We start from the raw sequence: 22595 nt of genomic DNA, 5'->3' as shown, positions 1-22595 counted from the left end.
ACTGATAGGTTTTCTACTGGCAGACTTCTGATAGTTCTAGGGGTTGTGACCCTATTTGTGTCTATGGGCATATTTGGAATTTTGAGAGAGTGCTGTAGGTACCAACGCTCCATTTGCTTCTCTGTCCCCTCCCCTGAGAGAAAGTGTGTGTGTGTGTGCATGCACGCACACAAACACAATTTGCATCCCACTGGAGCCCAGTGGGGTATATGGGGTGTTGGGGAGGGGTAGTGCCTCTGGTGGGGGACACGACGTACTCCTTCTGGGGTAGTTTGTATCAGGAGTTCAGCCTACACTCGAGTAGGACCCTGGCAGAGACACATGCCCAACTGGTTGATTGTTTGGGAGCTTCAGAAGCTTTCTTCATCCCAAACATCACAGCGACCGATGCCAACAGACATCAGCACACTTAGGGATCCTCAGAGTTTGCGCACCTTGCATGACAGACCTCAGCAACTCAGCATTTTGGCTAATCTACTTTACTTACATATAAACACACACGGAGCACTGCAACATGGCTCCCTCTCTAGCATCAGACAGCAAAGAGAGAAAGAACAAAGGACACTTCACGGGACACAGTAACATAAACATGCTGTCTCCGTCACTTCCCACTCTGTGGAGTCAAAATATACCGTCATGTGAAAGACAAAAATCCCATGACTGCAATCATGGATCAGGAATTCTAACACCTTGCCCATCTTTGGTACCCGCTCTGCACTCACCACTCACCTGTGTCTGCTAGAAGCTGTCAGCATGCAACAGTGGCCACACCCCGGGAAACAGCATCAACTGACTGGATGAGGGTAGCTGATGGTTCTCAAACACTCTGTGAGTTAGGGACTTCCCCTGCATGCGAAGACAGGCTCTGGCGGATTGAGCGGATGAGACTATTCATGGGTCCAAACGTCAAGAAGGTGGTTTATGCACATGCTGCAGAAGGAAATGAGGAGCAGATGAGGCTTGTCAAGTTGGGAAGGTAGTCCACCTACTTGCACCCAAGGGAGGTCACTTCAGTGCTGCTAATGCAGTGTTTTGACTTCTCCCCTGGAGGCACAATCCATTCTCTCTTGAGACAGACATACCGGTATGCCAACAAGGGGTGTCCAATGCAATTAAAATAATATTTTTAAAAGTCAAAATTTTTTGTGCAAAAAACGCTATCAAATTAAAGCTTACACTGGTAGTGTATACGTTGAAAATCACAGATCCAGTGATTACCATAACCACAAAAACATGGCCTGAGGGATCTTCATGTTTTTTACATAGGAATACAAGAAAACCACAAATAAATCACAGAACTGATCTGCGGACCTCAAATTGATCTAAGATTTGATGGTGCTTTTGAATCAACCGCTTGTAAAAATTAAATGATCTATAAGCAGTGCTTTTTTCTGGGGGTACACAGGGGTGCATTAACTGTTAAACCACTTTGGATTCTTTAGGAAAGCTATAACTCTTTAAAGAGGTATAGCATTGCTTAAATGTATAGTGCAGATACTCCCCCCATACCCTAGCACACCAAATAAAAAGAACAGAACATCCTCATTATGTCCAGCAAATCTCAATTAACGTCAGCATAAGTTGAGACCAATAATGTGATTTTATCCAGGCAACATAGGGTCACCAGGTCCTATAAATACTTTCCCCAGGGCTGCTGCTATGACAATGGTTGGGGGAAAACACAACCACTGATTGTACATGTTTTTCTGCACAATTATTATAATTAGGAACTGGCTATAATAGTAATATTCTTTGCCAGATTTTGAAAAAGGTCCAGAATCTCCCTAATATGTTTTGTCAGTTTTACCCAGGACCACCTAAGAAAATATCTTCCAGAAGAGCAAAGAAAGGGATTCTTTTTGACCCTGAAAATGTAAACATGGTTTGTCTTTTGTGGAGCTGTCAGCACAAATATCTTATACTACAATGGCTTGCATTTTTTATATTCATCGTGTTATGTTTTCTGGAATGCTAATGGGGCTAAGTAAGCAATTGTGCTACACTGGCTGTGGGAGGAATGAATTAAGGAACACTTGTTAGGATAGGTGGTAGAAAAGGAAATTGAGCTGGAGTAGGAAGCTCCCATGGATCACAGAATTATAGAGTTGGAAGGGACCCTGAGGATCATCTAGTCCAACCCCTTAGAAAGCAGGAATATGCAGCTGTCCCTTATTGGGGTCGAACCTGTGACCTTCGTGTTATCAGCAACACATTCTAACTAACTGATCTATGACAGCAGAGCTCTGTGGATTCCAACAACCTTCTCAGAAGGTGAAGGTATCTTATTCCCCTCTTAGGAAAGGAAGAGGTGTTATTTTTAGAATTAAGTTTCCCTGTCTCATTGTTTCATATGTCGTAAACCACCTTCAGCCTTTAGCGCTGGGTAGAATATATATCAAAATAATACATGGACAATTGTTGAAACAATCAATCATATACAATTCTGTTCTGGAAAGCCTGACATGCTTTTTCTTCCTTCCTGAACAAACAGCTTGGCAATCATACTAGGAAGTGCACGACCTTTACCTTACTGCGAAGATAATTAGGTAGCCACAGGAACATCAGGCTGAAAATTTGAAAATCCCCCAAACTGTGGAAAGACAAATGTACAAATTCCGGGGGAATGGGAACAAAGGATGGGAGGAAACTGGAGGTGGAAAAAGGAAGTGAATGAAGTAGAGAATATTTGTGAATAATAGATGAAATTGCTGCTTTTCCTAGTAAATAAAGTGCTAGACAAAACTGATACAAAATATGCCCCACTAGGCCATGGTAACCATAGCAACAACCAAAGGCGTTGCTGCTTGTCTTCCTGGTGGATCAGCCAGAAGTATAATACATATTTTATATCTACAATAATTACTCTCTAACATTTTATAGTAGTGGATAGTTTTGTGTCCTATATACAAAAGACTTTTGATAACCTCAGAGTTGTCCACGACTGGACCTAACGGTCAGGGGTCCCTTTACCTTTACCTTTACCTTTATAAGAGCTTATTTTCCCATCAAACAGAAATGATGAATAAAATTGATGCCGTTTTCTAATACCCTTTTTTGTCTTTACTATCTTAAAAGAGAAAAAAAATACTTGTATGGGAATCATGTATGTGAGATTGCACAGGGGAACTTTCTATACTTTAATTAGATAGCAAGTCCTTTTGAAAAACAAAGATCTTTCCACATTATAAAAAATTGCTGTTGCAGATCTTGAGTCACTGGGAGGAATGGGCACAATAAATCAAATTTAATATGTTGCATTTAAAAATATTTTATACTCCAATAGCCAAGATTATTTTCCCAGAAATGATTTAGGGACTGGTTCTGATGCAACATTTCCCCTCTACACACACTGAATATATACTGTAGAAATAGAAATCCCATCCAGTTCAGTTTACTTTCTGTTCCTTACATTCCTATCTTTTCTGTTAAATGCATGTTGATTTCTCTGTTCAACAGAAAGTTGATCACATTCTTCTGTGAGGAAAAACATTACTGCAGCATAAATCCTATGTGCAATGGCACATTTTTCTCTTGGGAAGACATGGCCTCTAGAGATGCTATGCACAGGGGGGGAAATCAAGTCTGAAAGTGTTATTTCACCCTTCAATAGATTTAACTGCAATTAAATTCCAAGAGACATTCATCTAAAAAGGTAACCTTAAAATGGGGCATGTTGTTATTCTTATGCGGTCCAGTGGTTGAAATTTTAGCTCAGTCATGAGGTTATTATGGTTTTGTTTACACATCATGTTAAACCATGACTTAGCATGAATGCTCAAGCACATGGGTTCCTGGAGAGGAGATAGTGGCCACTTTGCCCTTTTCTGGTTGTTCTGCATTGAGTTAAGCCATGGTTTGACTTAGTACATCATCTAATCTCAGACTTGTGGTTTGATTCTCTCAGACAACCCAGAAACTGCAAACCATAGGACAAGCCATTGTTAATATGGGAAGAACTAAACCATGAGCCTGGGTTCAGGCAAGACACTAAGGGCGGATCGACACTCATGGTTTATACTGTTAAGGAAAGGGTGAGGAATGATTTTCATAAGGTAGATGGACACATTAAGGTTTGCTTGTAACATTCATATTGCATTATTAAAATGTGACACCAGAGGACGCTGCAGAGCAACTAGGAACTGGCAGTAGAGAAACTGCATTTTGATGGACAAAACAAGGAAAGAAAGTAGTGTGTCTGAGCCTAGTATAAAATCAGGGTGGGCTGATGATGGAAAGCCAGACACCAGGGTGGGGAGAAAGTGGATGAGAGTTATATTGTGACAGACAGATCTAGTTTATAAACAGAGAGAATGGTTTTGACTGGAAACTTTATATCTTTTATATCTTTCGACCCCAAATCAACTCTAAATATGCTTAGCACAAAGTCCCTGGACCTATTTGTCTGCAATTTGGCAAGTTTCTTATCCAGGGACACCTCTCAGCATTTTTCAGACGGATTTCCCACAAAGCTATAAGACAGATTTTGTAATCCACCCTAAAACCCTAAAACTGTAATCACTGCCCTTGTGGGGAATCTACTATAGCTGGGCTTCTGTCTGCAAATTTCATCCAAATCTGCAACAAAATAAAAATATATAGATTACTCATTTAAAACAAAAAAGCTTTGATGATGCTCAGCACACAATTACACACAAAATTTGGGAGATTTTATCTACTCTTGAAGCACTAGAATGCCTGCAAATTTCAGCTACTCATGCCAAAAGGTATAAGCATTTTTTATTATTATTTCTGAAAAGTGAATGGTGGGGAGCAAAGCAGACTTGGACAGATCACAAGTCAAATTTGGCAGCCTATGAAGCACATCTGACAAAGGTGGGCTAATCTTGTGGCTGGTTCAATATACAAAATTCAGGGAGAAGAAAAGTAAACATCCATACTAGGCATGCTAGGTTTAGGGCAATAGAGTGAGTATAGGGTATAGAGTGAGTAACAATCAGCACAGCTTTTGTTTGGACTAATAACATAGTGACAAGACAAAACTTGGGAAAGCAGGAATACAACACAGGTTTGGGGCTGTGTCCAAGTTTAAAGACACACTCCAGCCAGGCAAAAATACTTGAGGTATTAAGCAAGGGCTAGTGAGGGTGTGGGATTCCAAAGGCCAAATATGGAGGGCTGGAGGGCTATATTCAGTTCCTGGGCTTGAGGTTTAAATTAATCCAATGAGCATTGTAAAGCCTTTTGCACATTAAATGTATTTCAAACTTATTCTGATTACTGAGGTGATTGACCATACATTAAAAGCAACTGAAGGGCAGCCAAGCAGATCTCCACTGGCCATATTTTCAGCTCAAATATATTACTGTAGCACAAAGAAAATTTAGTGTGATGTAGTCTGATCATACACACGTTCAGAAGTAATCTCCATTGAGTTCAATGGTGCTTATTCCCAAGTGTTTGTGACTCAGACTGCAATCTTAATCTTCAACACTGCTGTCTCCTTTGCCCTTAGACTTCATAAATGTACCCCAATTTAGCTGATGCAACTACAAAGCACCAAATTTTACAAACAATTTATTGCTACTGTTTAGAAAAAAATGTACCCCCACCTAGAAGGGAATGAATAAAAAAGGCTTTCTACATCAAGATGTTCTCAAAGTACCAGATAATGAAATATAATAATGAAATGGGTAACTGTGTGGGAGGATACCGAGTTTAAAGGGGAGAAGGAAGGCACCTTTTGAAGTATCAGTTCACCTTATTCAGTGCCACAAAAGCACCTAACGACTACTCACACATTCTGTCATTTCAGCCTAGGTTTGGAAATACATTCAGTTATTTTTCAGCTACACCTGATAGTAGAATAACTCTGCCTCTTCTGTGAATACAGTACTTGTAAGGAGAATAATATCCTTAGTTATAAGATGTACTTCTGTGACAGGCATTTTAAAAGCAAACCAGTGGTGCATGATTCTGATTTTACTTCATGCTCTTCTGCTTCCATTGAGCACTGAACTTAGTACTCTTCTTTTCAAAGCATTAAGTAAGTCTTTCTGGAGCATAGCAATCTCAGAGATGCCTTTTAAAGCAATATTCACTGTCATTCAACCAATGCTGGCAGTGTGGCACTCACCTCAGACAACAGATGCTCAGGGCGGCAGCAGTAGCCCTTGGCTATTTGTCCTAAGCCCTTAGCCACCCACCTTCTGTTTCCACATTCCCTCTGCTAGACTGCCTAATCTGGCCTGCTGCCTCAGATGGGATGGAGAATCACCATTCTTCACTTCAGGCAGCAAAGTGGCCTGGACCACCTTGTATTCAACACTTCCTTCTAAAATACCAGTGGACAAATTAAATAATCCTTTCTGTAACAAGGAAAAAGGGAACAGCATCACTGGTGGTGCTTTAAATAAAATCATACCAGTATCATATCAGTACATTTCCTTGAGTAATGTGAGAACTACTATAAATATGTAGGGTATAACTTGTTAAGCATATCCCTGTTCTTGCTTGATATGAAAGGGACAATTTTCACTAAGTTTTAAAATGCGGAATATATATTTGGATGTTTTATTGTTGATCTTTTTATTGTTATAACACTTTGGGATGTGAATAGGAAGTGAATCTATATATATACTGTATATGCTTTTTGCTGGATTATTTCCCAGAGCAACTTTTGACCCAATAGGCTGAATTTCTAACAAAGTGTCTATTGGCTGCTATAGCAGTGAACTTTTCACTTTCTGAAATCTGTAAATTTTATGAAACTATTAGTTACTGTCTTCAAATCCTGAACTGCTTATATTGCAAATAATCTAGGTCAGAATATATATACAAAGGCTACTTTTATAATTGCCACATAATTCTTGGGGGAACGCTGTGGAGCCATAAACCTATCTGTGTCAGGAAAAGGGGATATGATTTTTAATTACAATGAATGATGGCTGTGGAATGTGAGTTATAATTATGACACAGAATGAGAGTTCATTTGCTCTTTGTTGTTTAAGCCCAAAATAGTAGTCAGTCACTTGCTATTTATTTGAGCTGGAATGAAAAACTGAACAAAGGGAGCTTAATTATTTGAAGACTTGCCAAATAAAATTGGACTTAAATATTTTGCTGCATGTCTTTTCAAATCATCCAGCGATTAGTGCTGCAGTAAATTCTTATACCAGTTCTGTCAGTAATTTGCTACAAACGTCATTCACAGTTTTACATTTTCATGGCCTTCTAGGATACTTTTTCATCTCCTACACTGTGATACGTTAGGCATGGACCAATGAAGTGGCAGGAAAGATCAAATGTGACTCCATGATTAAAGTTTTGGTCCATTCATCAAGTTAGCCTGGGTGAAGAAGTGCCTCATTTATTTTTATTTGATTTATGATCCACTCTAACCCATAGTCTCATAGTGGCTTTCAACATTTTCCTAGATGCAAGCATCTGTGCCCAACCTAATTATAAATGGTTTGGGAATAAATGTTGTTGGCATTTGTCTGTCTCAAGAGACAATGGAGTGTTCCTTCAGGGGTGAAGTCAAATGCTTTACAAAGGCTTGAGGTGCAAGCCTGAGAAGTGTGAATGGAAGTTCTGGGCTACCAGACATCAGTGCCCTCCTCTCGGCCTCGCTAATGTGGTCCAAAAGAAAGCAGATCAACATGATGGGCACCAGCTTGGCTACAGGAGTTGCATGAAGGAGGTATACAAGATGCCGTCCAACCATCTTAGGGACTCCATTCTGGATTTGTGTAGGGTTTACTCCTTAGCCTTTTCTCCTGAGGATATCCCACAAGGCAGCGGAGGTTTAGGATCAGAGTTTTCCTTCTCCAAGATAGGCTACCTTCCCAGGTCAACATGTCCCCCCTGCCCCTCACTTCCCTCTACAGCACATGCAAAAACCACCTTTATGGCCATTGGCCTCACTATTGGTGTCATTGGCTCCAGAACCTGTATTCGCATGCAGGGCAAGTCCCTAATTCACTGAGGGTTTGAGAACCATCTGCTACCCTTATCTGGTTTAGCTGGCCAGTTGAAGCTGTTTCCAGGGATGTGGCTGCTGTTGCATACTGACACATGCAGGTGAGTGCTCAGTGAGTGCTCAGTGCAGGTTGAAGACCAAAGGTGGACAAAGTACCCCCGAAGGAGCAAACTGTCTCCCTCTCTCCCCTAACAACCCATACTGTGGTTCTTTATTTATATGCTGTAGGACCTAAAATCAATTACTCCATTTTATCTTAACAATTACTTTATGAGGTAAAGTGAAAAGTAGTGTCTGGACCACAGTAACAGCTTAGTGGGAATTTCAACCTGGGTCCAAACCAACCTATAATGTAAGAAGCAATAGTTATTCATCCTTAGAAGGGTCGGTTTTAATACTGTCTTGTGACTTCTTCATTCCCAGTTACAAGAACACACGAAATAACATTAGAAATAAACAACGGTGTGCTCAATTCACAGCTCTGCTAATTAAAATTGGACCTTGGTGATTAATTAACAAAGGTTTAGTTTACACTGGTGACTAAATGAGACAACCACGAGTATCTAAACTTCTGTACTTCTGTTGCAGCAGCTATGAACTGCAGCAACTTCAGCAGTTGAACAGTCTCCTCCTGTCTTCTCTATGCCCTCACTTAGAGTGACACAAAACAGCAGCAAAAGGACCCAGTGGTACTCATTTATTTCCTTTGCCCGAGCTGCTGGAATGCTGAATGAGTAGCAGTAGTAATAGCAATCTCCTTGCTGGGAACACAGGAGCTCTATGCATGCCTGTAGTAGCTGTCAGAACCAACTGCTGCAACATATACACGCATGGTGGTTTGGGGTCTCATAGTACCACATTTGGATGCTACTCTGTAAATGAGACCTTAAACGTTTAACTGATTAATCTTTTGATCCAAGTAAATAAAGATTCTAGAGTTTTGCCACCAAGAGAGCTGGAATTTGCAATCTACAGTATGCCTTGTAAAATATTAATGTAGCATATTAGTGAAACTGGGAAATATATATTGCTTTAGGTTTCCTTCTCAGGGATAAATCAAACAGCTTTTCTTTGCAAGCCAGATGTTGGAAATGGCTGAATCTTAATATATTTACCCCCCAAATTACCGTTGTTTATTTTCCCCAGACAATATTTAATTCCATATTTAGGAACAGAACAGGGCAAGGTAGGCGACAGAACAAAACAAAACTGGGAGGGGGAACCCTGGGAAAAAACCTCAGATGAGAAAGCCCTGGTTTCATTATTTTGTGAAGTGGAACTGACCTACTATAGGAACAGTAAACTAAATTAACACCATGTGACTAACAGTTGTGAGTATTCATTCAGGCATTATTATCCTATAAATCTTGATTCTTCGTGAGTAACAAATATTTCAAATCTGGCTGTATGTTTATTGTTTCAGCCATTGTGGTCATGAAAGAAAGAGAAATTATTTAAAATAAACAAGAGAAATATAAATTATAATAAATTCTATATTATTTTTAAAAAAACATAGCCATTCTATAAAAAACACACTTATCTGAGCTTTGTAATACCATTATCTCACTAACCAATGTTTACAGAAATGCATATATTAGAGAGAAGAGTAAATACAAATTCACATATTAGTGAGACATATAAAACTGCATTATATTTGAGAAAATTATGTGCAAAAATGTGTGCATTAGTCAAATTGCATACCAAAACTTGCTAATTAGGAGAAATTTGCATCAGAAGAAGAAGAAGAAGAGTTTGGATTTGATATCCCGCCTTTCACTCCCCTTCAGGAGTCTCAAAGCGGCTAACAATCTCCTTTCCCTTCCTCCCCCACAACAAACACTCTGTGAGGTAGCTACATTATGCTCAAATTCAAGAGGTCTTTAAAATCAATAAAAAAGTTGGTTTCCAGGTGGAGAAATCGAAACTGGAGACGGAGTTGCTAGAACCAAAAACTAAGGTACTTTCGAGAATGTATAACTTGCTGCTTAAATGGAATACACAGGATGAGACAGTTAAATCTGCTATGATAAAATGGGCACAGGATGTAGGACATAACATTATGTCTGAGGACTGGGAAAGGTTGTGGAACACCGGTATGAAATTTACGGCATGTAGTGCCTCGAAAGAGAACATTATGAAAATGGTATACCGGTGGTACATGACCCCAGTCAAGTTGGCTAAGATATACCACCTGTCTGATAATAAATGCTGGAAATGTAAGGTGGCAGAAGGGACATTCTTTCACCTCTGGTGGACTTGCCCGAAAGTAAAGGCCTTCTGGGAAATGAAATATAGTGAACTGAAAAAGGTATTTAAATATACCTTCCCCAAGAAACCGGAGGCCTTTCTTCTGGGCATGGTGGACCGGAAGGTGTTAAAGAAAGATAGAACTTTGTTTATGTATGCAACCACAGCAGCAAGAATTCTTATTGCAAAGTACTGGAAGACACAAGATCTACCCACACTGGAGGACTGGCAGACGCAGTTGATGGACTACATGGAGTTGGCAGAAATGACTGGCAGAATTCGAGATCTGAGCGAAGAAACAATTGAGGAGGACTGGAAAAAATTTAAGGACTATCTGCAAAAATACTATAATTTGTTTGAATGTTAAGACTGTGCACGACTAGGAAACGTTATGCTTCTGCAACTGGATTAGGTAAATGATAAAGTAAGTCATGACAAAAAAAGGAGATAAATTTGAAACAAATATATTATGTTTATTACAAAGGTATCAAAATTAAATTACAAACTTTTGAAATTGGTAACATAATAAACTTAAAGGTACAATAAGCGGTGAAATAAGGTAACAAATTGCTGATATTGTTAGACTAAAGAATGCAATGATGGGAGGATGTGAGGAGGTCCATTAGAAAGTAATTTGTTGAAAGATGATTTGAAACATATCTAATTTTTTCTTTTTTTATTCTTTATTTCTGGAAACTGTTTCTTGCTTTCTGTTTTGTAAATGAACTTGTGAATCTACGAAAAGAAACGCAATAAAAAATTTATTAAAAAAAAACAAACACTCTGTGAGGTGAGTGGGGCTGAGAGACTTCAAAGAAGTGTGTCTGGCCCAAGGTCACCCAGCAGCTGCATGTGAAGGAGTGGAGACACGAACCCGGTTACCCAGATTACGTGACTACCGCTCTTAACCACTACACCACACTGGCTCTCAAAGACTAGATCAATTTTTGTAAGTATCTTTTTAAAAAGTAATAATACAAACCGCTGCAGAAATGTGGAGAACTGAATTTAAGATTGTAAAAATGAGAAACTGAGAGAAATGAAATTGACAGATCCTTCGATCCCTAGTACAGAGGAGTCCCTTAGTACTAATTAAGGAAGGCTAGGAGCTCAGCTAGGTGCTCTGGTCCATGGGGTCACGAAGAGTCGGACACGACTAAACGACTAAACAACAACAACAACAGGAGCTCAGCTCATCATTAGACACTTACCGTATTTTTCGTACTATAGGACACACTTTTTCCCCTCCAAAAACGAAGGGGAAATGTGTGTGCGTCCTATGGTGCGAATGCAGTGCGCACCGACCCCTCTCGCTCTCCAGGCTTCAGGAGAGCCCCACCGCCAGCCCCACAAGCTAGGGGGACAGCGGGAGAGGCGCAGCGCGCCATTCCCGCTGTCCCCCGACTTGGCTAGAAGGCTGGCGGGGGGAGAAGCCTGCTCCTCCCCGTCGCCAGCCCCGCAAACTCGGGAGACAGCGGGAGAGGCGCAGCGCGCCTTTGCCGCTGTCCCCCGACTTGTCTAGAAGGCTGGCGGGGGGAGAAGCCTGCTCCTCCCCGTCGCCAGCCCCGCAAACTCGGGAGACAGCGGGAGAGGCGCAGCGCGCCTTTGCCGCTGTCCCCCGACTTGGCTAGAAGGCTGGCGGGGGGAGAAGCCTGCTCCTCCCCGTCGCCAGCCCCGCAAACTCGGGGGACAGCGGCAGGGGCGCAGCGCGCCTTTGCCGCTGTCCCCTGACTTGTCTAGAAGGCTGGCGGGGGGAGAAGCCTGCTCCTCCCCGTCGCCAGCCCCGCAAACTCGGGAGACAGCGGCAGGGGCGCAGCGCGCCTTTGCCGCTGTCCCCCGACTTGGCTAGAAGGCTGGCGGGGGGAGAAGCCTGCTCCTCCCCGTCGCCAGCCCCGCAAACCCGGGAGACAGCGGCAGGGGCACAGCGCGCCTTTGCCGCTGTCCCCCGACTTGGCTAGAAGGCTGGCGGGGGGGGAGCCTCGTTTTGCGGGAGGCGGGGGAATCCCCCCGCCTCCCAGGAAAGCCAGGAGAAGCCGTGCAGCCCTTTTAAAAGGCGCACGGCTTCTGCCGGTTTTGCGGGAGGTGGGGGAATCCCCCCGCCTCCCAGGAAAGCCAGGAGAAGCCGTGCAGCCCTTTTAAAAGCCGCGCGGCTTCTGCCGGTTTTGCGGGAGGTGGGGGAATCCCCCCACCTCCCAGGAAAGCCAGGAGAAGCCGCGATCTCTTTAAAGGGTTTGCACGGCTTCTGCGGGCTTTTGGGAGAGGTGAGGGAATCCCCCCACCTCCCAGGAAAGCCAGGAAAGCCCTGTGCAGCCCCTCCGCCAAGGGGCTAAAGGGGAAGCCAAAACGGGGCTAAAGGGGAAGCCAAAACAGCGAGCGGGATCCATCCCGCTCGCTGCCTTGGCTTGATCCATAGCTGCACGCAACCCCTCCGGCAGGGAGAGGTTGTGTGCAGCCTGTACGCTGTTTTTTGGGGCTGCGGGGGGAAAAAAGATTTTTTTTCTTGAATTCCCCCCCTAAAAACTGGGTGCGCCCTATGGTCCGGTGCGCCCTATGGTGCGAAAAATACGGTATTTTCTATTTATAATACACACCCTACTTGTCTCCACACTCCTGCTTCATTATCCTCACCACCTGGTCTCCTGCCTGTTGATCTCTGTGTCTCAGCTCACCGCTGAGTCCTTTAACTCAGAAAAAGTTCCTTCGTGGCTCCTAATCACTGTTCTCCAAAAACAGTGCTGGGACAGAAGGAAGCAGAATACCTGTTCCTCCGGTGCATTAGACTCCTTATCTTCCCTGCCATATCCCCCCCCCCCTATTTGCCAGCTTAGCAGGGGAGGCAAGAGCATTCTGGGTAGCCAGCAGCCACCATGTCACATCACTCCTGGCCCACCTGTGCCAGCTGCTGACAGATGCTCACATACATAACATTTTTAAAGAGACAATAAATGGAGAAGTTCTCAATCAAAAATCTATAGATGAAGAAATATTCTAAAACAAGGCCCACAGAGTTTGTTTGTTCTTCTCACAAGAAGCACATCAGCATTACCATGTCCCTGAAAGCTTATAAATTTTTAAATGCTGAAATGCAAATATGGATACATTCTAGATAATTAATGCCTGCAAATAAATTACAGATCAGAAAAAAGTTTCAAATGTATGTTGAATTTAGCCATGTTGCCAGTTTTGCATTATGTACAAAATGTTCAGAGGGAGAAGTTTAAATGGGGCGTTTGTTATGATCTATTCATTCAAGGAATCTTCTATTGTAAGGCAGTAACCCCTATTTATGATACTGATCTTGAAGGACAGGATGAGGGTTGGGAAATCCTTTAATCAACTACTCTCAATTAGAAGATATTGATATTGTGAATGCCTTTGTGAATGGTTTCTCAGTTGGGTTTATAAAGGAGGAAAGAACTTAATTTGGGGTTGGCCTGCCATTTTGTCCAACAGCTCAGCATAGAGTGAAGCATCTGAAGAAACATTGTTGCCATTGATCAGGAGGAAGCTCCATGTGTGTAAAGCTTCTACCAAGTCAGCAGCTCATAAAACTCATTGTTGTATTGGATCCTTAACATAAGGATGGGGAGCATGTGGTTCTCCAGTTGCTACTGGACTCAGCTCCCATCAGCTCTCTCCATTGGCTGGGGCTGATTGGAGTTGGAGTCCAACAATGTCTGGAGGACCATTGGTGCCAGTGCAAGAAAACAAGCCTTGCGTACTAGAAAATATATCTGTAGTAGACCACATCCTTTATAGGAAGAAGATATGTTAAACCATCTCAAACAGTAGACTTTAAAAACCTCTGCCTGGATATCTGCTCTCAGAGAAAACAGACAATTTAGGCCTATTACTAGACTACATTCAGTCAAAGGGCAGCATCATATGTTTTCACTTCTACCTGCTCTTGCTGTACTCAAACTGTCTCTCACTCCCCAATAGCTAGTCAATACAGTGGTACCTCGACTTACAAACACTTCGGGTTACAGACTCTGCTAACCCGGAAGTAGTACCTTGGGTTAAGAATTTTGCCCAGGATGAGAACAGAAATCACGTGGCAGCGGTGCAGCGGCAGCGGGAGGCCCCATTAGCTAAAGTGGTGCTTCAGGTTAAGAACGGTTTCAGGTAAAGAACGGACCTCCGGAATGAATTACGTTCATAACCAGAGGTACCACTGTAACATCAAAAGGCATTAAAGAGGAACTTTAAGAACCCCAAAATACTAGATCCCACTTCATAACAGTTTAATGTAGCAATGACTGTTGCTATGAGAAGAAGGGCAGACATGCTGATGAGGGTCATTTGAACATGAGATTAGTAGCTGATGGCTCATTCATCATTTACAAGGAAGACGATATTTGGCGCTGTGTTCATTGAGTGTGGCAATGTACAAGCAAGCTTTTTATCAATTTGAAGTTGGAATGGGTTGCCCTTTCTTCATCACTTCAGTAATCTTATAAGAATTCTAGGGGGGATTTGCTTGTGAATTCTGTGCTAGCTGAGCAGAGAGACTTTCATATCTATTTGTTTTAAAGTGTTGTCTTATCAATTCACCATTTATTTAAATTAATGCCGGAATGAGCTTCACTGAAAGTCTGGAACACAAACAGGACTTCAATTGCAATGTAAATCATTCTGATTCAGTTTGAACCAGGCAGCAGAAACATGGACTAGCCTTCAGGGGGACAAACATCAATATAAGCAATAACTAAGAAGGATAGAGGCAGGTGTGCCTTCATTTAAGTGGGCAAGTTTGGATTCAGTTCTAAAATCATTGTCTTCAGTTACTTCATAAAGGAGTAAATGAACATATCACGGCAATTACTTGATGCATTGCTGGTTTGAAATTCTCACAACTGTGTTGCCTACATATATCCCTACCAAGGTAACAATGCATTATAGATAGTAAAATAAATTCTAAATAATTTATTTCTAAATTTTAAATGCCTGTTACTTTATGTGTCTACTTGAGATAAATCTGTTAGTGGATTCTTGATAGGAGAAATTTAAGATATTTGTGCTGTAGAAAGATCACTGGGCAATTTGCAGGAGATCATTGACAGAGTAATCTTTACATGCACTGTAGTATCTATAGTTTCAGTTCTAATCTGATTTCATTTCACTACAGTCCTGAATATTTTTATTTATTTGTTTCTATTCTGCTTAATATATAAAAATATATCTAAGTGGTGTACAAAAAAAACAAAAAGCCCCACCACAGATATTACAAAAATACACAATAAAACTGTTACTAACAAATTGTGTACAGCTACCAATCCTTTCTCCTTCAGGTACACCTCCCCACTGAACACCTCTCCTTGCTCTCATCTAGGATCCCACTTGTCTACCCTGGCTTTCACTCAGGGCACTAACATAATTTAAATATAGATTTAAATAAAGATAAAATATTTTCTCAAAGCAGGCACTCTGGCTTGCCTAACCTTTCGTTTAAAAAAATTGAACTTTACATTAGAACCAGTGCCCATTTGAAGCTTCAGCCATTGCCCCAGGGATGCAGAGTCATGTGGGTGATTCAGCCAGTCACTTTGGCTTTGGTATGAAAGGCCACTCACTTGGTGGATGGTAAACACAGCATTTTATTAAACTGCTTTCAGGAGAAGACTTTGAAACTGACTTCTCTTATATAACACACAGTGTTCTGAAAACAAAATATTTACCATGTGAGAATGGCAGTGACTTTTAACAAAGCAAAAATTATATATAATATATGAATAAGGTAAAGTAAGGTAAAGGTAACTGCTGTGCACTTCCAGTTATATTTTTCTTTTCCTTCCATACTGCATAGCAGGAGGTGGGAAGGAGAGGTCCCACCAGAGGTTATTAGTCAGAAATGCAGCTTATCTAGAAGTACAGCTTAGTCAGCAAGAACAGAAAACTGAATCCTGTTGAATGTGGCTATCGTGACTTTGGGCAGTTATTCTGATATTCAGATATAAATATTGTTGTTTTTTAAACTTCAATAACTTCTGAAATGAAAACAGCTATTTCATTTAAAATGTCATTAAAGGGGGATAAAAGCTGTCGTGGTGCTGATTTCAGGAGATGGCTTAGTATGAGCATAGCGTATGTGAATAATAAAAATGCACTATTGACTATCATATAGTAACCCTAAGGAGGCATACACTTAGAGGAAGGGAGGGAGGGAGCCTAGCTATGAAGGTGTCAGGGGCTGGACTGAGGAGGAATGGTGAGGGCCGCCCCCCTTCTCCTGAACCTTCCCAAGAACAGGAGGACAGTATAGATTTAGAACAGTGGTTTGCAGAGGGGCATAGTTCAGGGGCTGCAGAGAGCAGAAGCTGGGAAATATTGGAAGATGAACAGCAAGAAGAAGAACAAACACTAGGGAAGAGACAGCTGACAGATTCAGTGTCCTTGGAAAGCATTCCTGACCCCCCCCTCCTAGAACCAGGTGTGCATTATGGGTAGTAGAACAGAGAGTTCAGAGACAGAAAGCTCAGATTATCTGGTACAGGAGTGACGTAGAATAGGGACGACGTAGGGGGGAGTGGGACTTTACTTGGAGTAACGTCATCATGGCATAGAGACTACATTCCTTTGTGTGTGTCTCTGAAATACTGAATAAATTGTGTGGTAAGGACTCTTTGTGTTATCTGCTTTTTTGGCTGCCACCGAGGGAGGGATAGGATTCCCTGAGGCTTGACAGAAGGCAACCTTTAAAGTTTCTCATTATCCAAATATTGAAAATGATCAGATTAACATTTCTAAAGAGAGGCTTGGTACACATACAAACATTATTTAGAAAAAAATGTATTAAGTTTGTGGTTGTGTGACCTGGAGCCCCATACATGCATGTGGCTCCCATTACCAGTGATAGCACAAGAAGTTTCACAAGTACACGAGTCTTTCCATGCTCTCTGCATAACTAGGGTAGGCTTCATTCTGAATGAGCTATAGGCTGCACTACAGTGCCACCCAGATAATGGCCAGAGGTACTGCATCTCATTGGTCTAGATAGACCATGTGACCTGTGAGCCAGGCCATATATAAACAGCTGCTTCAGACTTGTTTCTGCAGTCTGTCAGCATGTAGCCATTCTGTGTCTTTCTTATTGCCTCTTGAAACTGGACCATTTACATGACTTTGGCAATATACCCACCTTTGCTTCCAGACCTTGACTTTAACCTGACTTGTGCTATGCACCCACTTCTGCCCAGTAGCTACAGTATGGTGGGGGACCTCCAGTCAGTTGTGTTGCTGCTGCTTGCTAGGAGGGAGGGGGGTGAGGTGCTGTCAAGGTCAGCACTGTGCTAATTGCTTCTGGACCTTCTAACCAACCACTTGAAGGCCTGATCCCACAGGGACCTGACTCAGTGGAAGTGAGATGCCATTTTACTTCAGCTAAAATGCATTATTCTGCACTATTTCCAGGGATACCTCCAGATATAGTCAAGTATAATATGGATTATTAGCCTTAAAGGGATGATATTAGCTTTAAAATCTCAGACATTAGATATGGTTAATTTGTTCTTCCTGGTATATAGCTCCAGTGTTAGCTATATTGTAAAATGCTGCATTGTGGATACTTGTCTTTAATGCTGCATATTTTGCATTACAAAAACAATTTTATAAGGAAGAGAATGTTCTAAGAAATGAGAAAATGCAGCATTGGATATGCAGATAAGATAACAAAAAAGGCAGTGTTGCCACATTAAAGGCAAAAAACGATTAAAAACCATTTCACATATGCATTTCTTAGTGTTAGCTGATTAGAATTTCAAAAGACTTGTGTATTCATATTGTTGCAGTGGATTATTTTCTTTTCTTGTCCAGTTACAAAGGAGGCCGTGTATTGTGAATGGTATAACACATTGTCCTGTAAACAAACAAAATTTGAATGAAAAACGTAGTATTGAAATGATTACAGCAGACTCCTCAAACAAAGGGTAATGTAAGAAGGATTCCTGGTTACCTCCTTTCCTAGGAGTAGGTTTGTCATGAAGTTTACTTTGCAAGTTTACTTTACAAGCTAAGATCAGTGCACCATCTTGATTCAAAATAGCATCCAATTGGATCCAAACATGGACAAAACATAGACAACATTTCAAAACGTAGATAAATGTTAAGGGTTAAACATGGTCTTCCAACTCACTGCATGATCATGAACAACATGAGGTCCTCCAAAGTATTGTCCAATTCAGCATAATGAACTTTCAATTGGCACTGGAAACTGTTTAAGTCTGTATGTGTGTGTAGAAGTGAGACAGGCTGGCTCAAGGGCGCAAAAATAAAACCTGATCATAGGTGAGATGATTGGGCTGCAAAGTTCAAAGTGGGCTAAACTTTTAAAAAGTATTTGTGACAGCACTAACGCCCTAAATTCTGCAAGATGGTACCAATATGAGAAAGAAAGAAATCAAGCAGAATCAGGGTGTGTGAATTTTTCCAGGGACATTGCTGGGCAGACCTATAGTAACTGTCAAAGTACTTCATGGTGCTACTAGTTTAGGAAAGAGATTAGGCTTAGTCATGATGTGTGGTGCTCTGGTTCTTGATTTCAAGTACCGTTCTTCAATTCTATATATAAAGAGTAGTGTGTTTTTCATTTTCACTCTCTCTCCTTGTAGAAAAGTATTGTTTTGTTCAACTAGGACAAGCTGACCTGCTGTATAACAGGCAGCCTTCTGAAGAACCATCATGACTGCATGGGAAACCTTGAGACAGCTGAACTACATGCAGCCCTTGCTCAAGGGTAGAAAAAGTGTTTTACAGACTCGATTGCTTTTCTGTAGGGGAGGGGAAGCTTTGGGGGGCACCACTGAGCCCAAAGGGACTTACTATGGAGTAGACAGACATAGGATTGCACTGTTAGAAATTTTACCAGTTTTTACACCACTTGAAGGAGCCAGTGTGGTGTAGTGGTTAAGAGCAGTAGACTCGTAATCTGGGGAACCAGGTTCACGTCTCCGCTCCTCCACAGGCAGCTGCTGGGTGACCTTGGGCCAGTCACACTTCTTTGAAGTCTCTCAGCCCCACTCACAGAGTGTTTGTTGTGGGGGAGGAAGGGAAAGGAGAATGTTAGCCGCTTTGAGACTCCTTAAAGGGAGTGAAAGGTGGGATATCAAATCCAAACTCTTCTTCTTCTTCTTCTTGAACATACTGCATACAGACCTGCTTCTTGGACCCAAAGCTACTTCTTTTAATAATGACCACCTACGGTACCTTTAAAAGCCCTCTTTTCATCACAGAAATGCCTGCTTTGCGAGGCTGATTAACGCCTTTGCGCCCAGTGATCACAGGCAGGGATCTTTTCACACCCTTCTCAGTTATTGCACAAGAGCCCTACAGTGGAAGCTCAAATGGGAAAACTCTCAAGACCTAGCCACTGCTTCAGCACTGCCTTCCCTTTAACAATCCCATATTGTAGATGCAGAAACAACCTTCACACAGCATGCTGTAACCTTCCTGAATACAATGATGATTAAAGAAGACTTTGTCAAATGAAAACATTGCATTCATTTGTACTCTTTTGCTCTGAAAATGCAGAGGGTTTTTTTTAATATTTTTAATAAACAAAAGCATGTCCCATTGTCAAATGGAACCTCTATGGGTAAACAAACCAAGCCAACCAGCCTCATTTAATAAGCAGGAAAAAAGTAAATCCCATACCTATATTCTAATTCCATGTAATATTCTTCACTTATTTAAAGATTCCTCAAGTGCATATCACTTGTCTGATGATTAATGATAAGTATATTTGTGCCTTAACATTTAGCATTTCCATTTTGCAACGGGGAAATCTCCTTGTAACATCTCATACAAAAACTAGCTATCTGGTTATATAATTTGGGAGTATACTACATATTTGGCTTGGGTTTATAGGCATCATGTAAATTATGAATTGGCCCCCCAAGTGTTGCTGGTTGGCTACCCAGCTGTGCTAGAGGTACTGATATAACTGAATTTCACAGTTAATCACTGTCAACTTCACTGTCAACTGCAAAACTAAGGATTATTATTTTTAAGACATGGAATTTTCAAATAAAGATTAAAAAAGAAAATAACCACAGGCAACAAAAGGAAGAACACATGTAACAAACTGTGCTCTTCTAGGTAGCTTCATAAAACTTTGCAGAAATGGCCTCTCAGAGTTCGCCACCCTATTAGTAGACGGAGAAATGGAAGGGGGCAGAGAAACCATTCCACCAAATTCATCCAAAGATAAGAGAAAATATTCAAGAGTTTCTTGGGGTTATTCAACAGGGTTTTTTTGGGGGGGGGGCGTTGACTGTACCATAGGAAGCAGAATCTACCCTAGGTCAAATAATGCAGCAGCTCAGATTTTCTTCCTCCTGAAGAAAGACAAAACTAAATTAGGTAAAGGTAAAGGGACCCCTGACCGTTAGGTCCAGTCTTGGACGACTCTGGGGTTGCAGCACTCATCTCGCTTTATTGGCCGAGGGAGCCGGCATACAGCTTCAGAGTCAGACTAAGCCGCTTCTGGCGAACCAGAGCAGCGCACGGAAATGCCGTTTACCTTCCCACCGGAGCAGTACCTATTTATCTACTTGCACTTTGACGTGCTTTCGAACTGCTAGGTCGGCAGGAGCAGGGACCGAGCAACGGGAGCTCACCCCGTTGTGGGGATTCGAACTGATGACCTTCTGATTGGCAAGCGCTAGACTCTGTGGTTTAGACCACAGTGCCACTCTCGCTGATTAAATGAGCCTTAATCTAATAACAAGATGTCAGCACCTAGCAGGCTTCAAACGATCAAGATTGTCCAATTAATGTATTTTAGAGTCTAGACTCATCTGCTGTAGAGCAGCCTAATGAGAAGACAAAAGAAAAACATGTCATGGTTTTGAGTGCAGATTAGCAGCTTCATAATGTCTGTTGGATTTCAGGTCCAGTCATACTATGCATTTTAAATAATTAGCCAGTTCTTCTTTGTGCACAGAGAGATATTAACCGTATGAATTTGCAAAGAGCTGTATCAAAGTGTGTGTGTGTGTGTGTGTGTGTGTGTGTACACACTGTAATTACTATTTATTTCTTTGTATATTTCAGAGATATTTCCTGCCCTTTCTCCCTGTATCCCTCAGCAGAGTTCCCTATGAGAGCTCTATGGGTATGTAACATAATGCCAAAGAGATGCAGCCCCAATGCTGTTTTCTCTTCTTTTTCTCTTCCACTGACCACAAGGAAAGATTCCTCCCCCCCCCCCAGGCTAGTGTGGTGCTCATGGACTGGGGATATGGTCATGGTCTGAGAAAGTGTTGGAGAGGGGTCAACAGCCTTCTTAGGCTAGTGAACATGTTTGATCTTTTGAGAAAGTGCTGGAAGAAACCAGTCATGAGGACTCGGCATAACAGAATGTGGTTGCTAGTTCTTGAACACCAGGAAAAAACCCCAGACATGATCACAAAATGGTGCTGGCATATCCTCTCATCAGCCCCCTCCACAAGAAAAGGGCACCTAAATCAGCCACTGTTGAACTCTCTTCCACCATTTTTGCACTTCTTCTCAAACACCTCCAATAACACCTTCACAAGCATGACAGAAACTGTCCCTAAATGGAAAAACCATTGAATCAGTTTCTGATTATTTTAATGAACAAAAGTCCCATTTTTATTTTTACTGAGGTGAGTAGTTAACCAATATACACTGAAATTCTTTAATTATTGAGTTGAAAGGTCTGTCTTGTAAATTGGTGGTTAGGGACTTTTTCAAACTGTAATTTCTTTAAAAGAAATTAACAGTGTAATTGTCTATTAAGATAATGAGTACCTGGGGACTTTTAACTTGCAGCTTAAATTGTTGCCATTTAAACACATTCAGGTTGTAATCCTACACCCATTTTCCTGAGAGTAAGCATCATGGAACTCAATGGGACTTGCTTCACAGAAGACGTATAGAAGGTTCTGCTGCAAAGGCTGTAGTTATCTACTCACCTGGAAATAAGCCTCGCTGAACTGAATGAGACTGATTTTTGAGTTGACATATACAGGATTGTGCTGTAAATCTCACTGAGTATTTCCTTATGATAAACTTTTAATTGAAAATTGTGGGTTGTGATATTGTGAATCGAGTAGGACTTTCAATAGCTGAGTGACCTGAGATGACGTTACATATAAAGGGGAAAGAAGGACTGCCTCTCCCCATTTTGACCGATCTGGACTCTGTGATCATCATCTGAGGCCCTTCTCCATGTGCCTTCTCCATGAGAGGCCTGAAGGGTGGCAACATGGGAATGGGCTTTTTCTGTGGCTCCCAGTTTGTGGAATGCTCTCCCCAGGAGAGCACCTTCATTACATATCTTTAGGCACCAGGCAAAAACATTTCTCTCCTCCCAGAGCTTTGGCTAATTGATGGCCTTTCCAACTGTGGGCAGGGAATTGGTTTTGTTTATTATTATGGTATGATTTTT

The 22595-nt window shown here is 41.6% G+C and overlaps 1 long non-coding RNA gene across 3 annotated transcripts in view; it reads right to left on the bottom strand.

Annotated features, from left to right (window-relative positions):
- LOC309538291 overlaps window positions 1-2863 on the bottom strand; it is a 28676-nt gene extending 25813 nt beyond the window's left edge. For 2 of the 3 annotated variants that reach the window (XR_014222160.1, XR_014222161.1), the window contains exon 1: window positions 3-125. This is a non-coding gene — a long non-coding RNA (uncharacterized lncRNA). Of the gene's footprint in view, window positions 1-2; window positions 126-729 lie in introns of those variants that run through there. The other variant, XR_014222159.1, reaches the window with a different exon arrangement.
- Window positions 2864-22595: the final 19732 nt, after the last annotated feature.

This window comes from Podarcis vaucheri, assembly GCF_965113315.1.
Source record: "Podarcis vaucheri genome assembly, chromosome: 8".
Taxonomy (NCBI): Eukaryota; Metazoa; Chordata; class Lepidosauria; order Squamata; family Lacertidae; genus Podarcis; species Podarcis vaucheri.
The sequence above is the reverse complement of the archived record's forward strand: the minus strand, read 5'-3'. Positions and strand labels throughout refer to the sequence as shown.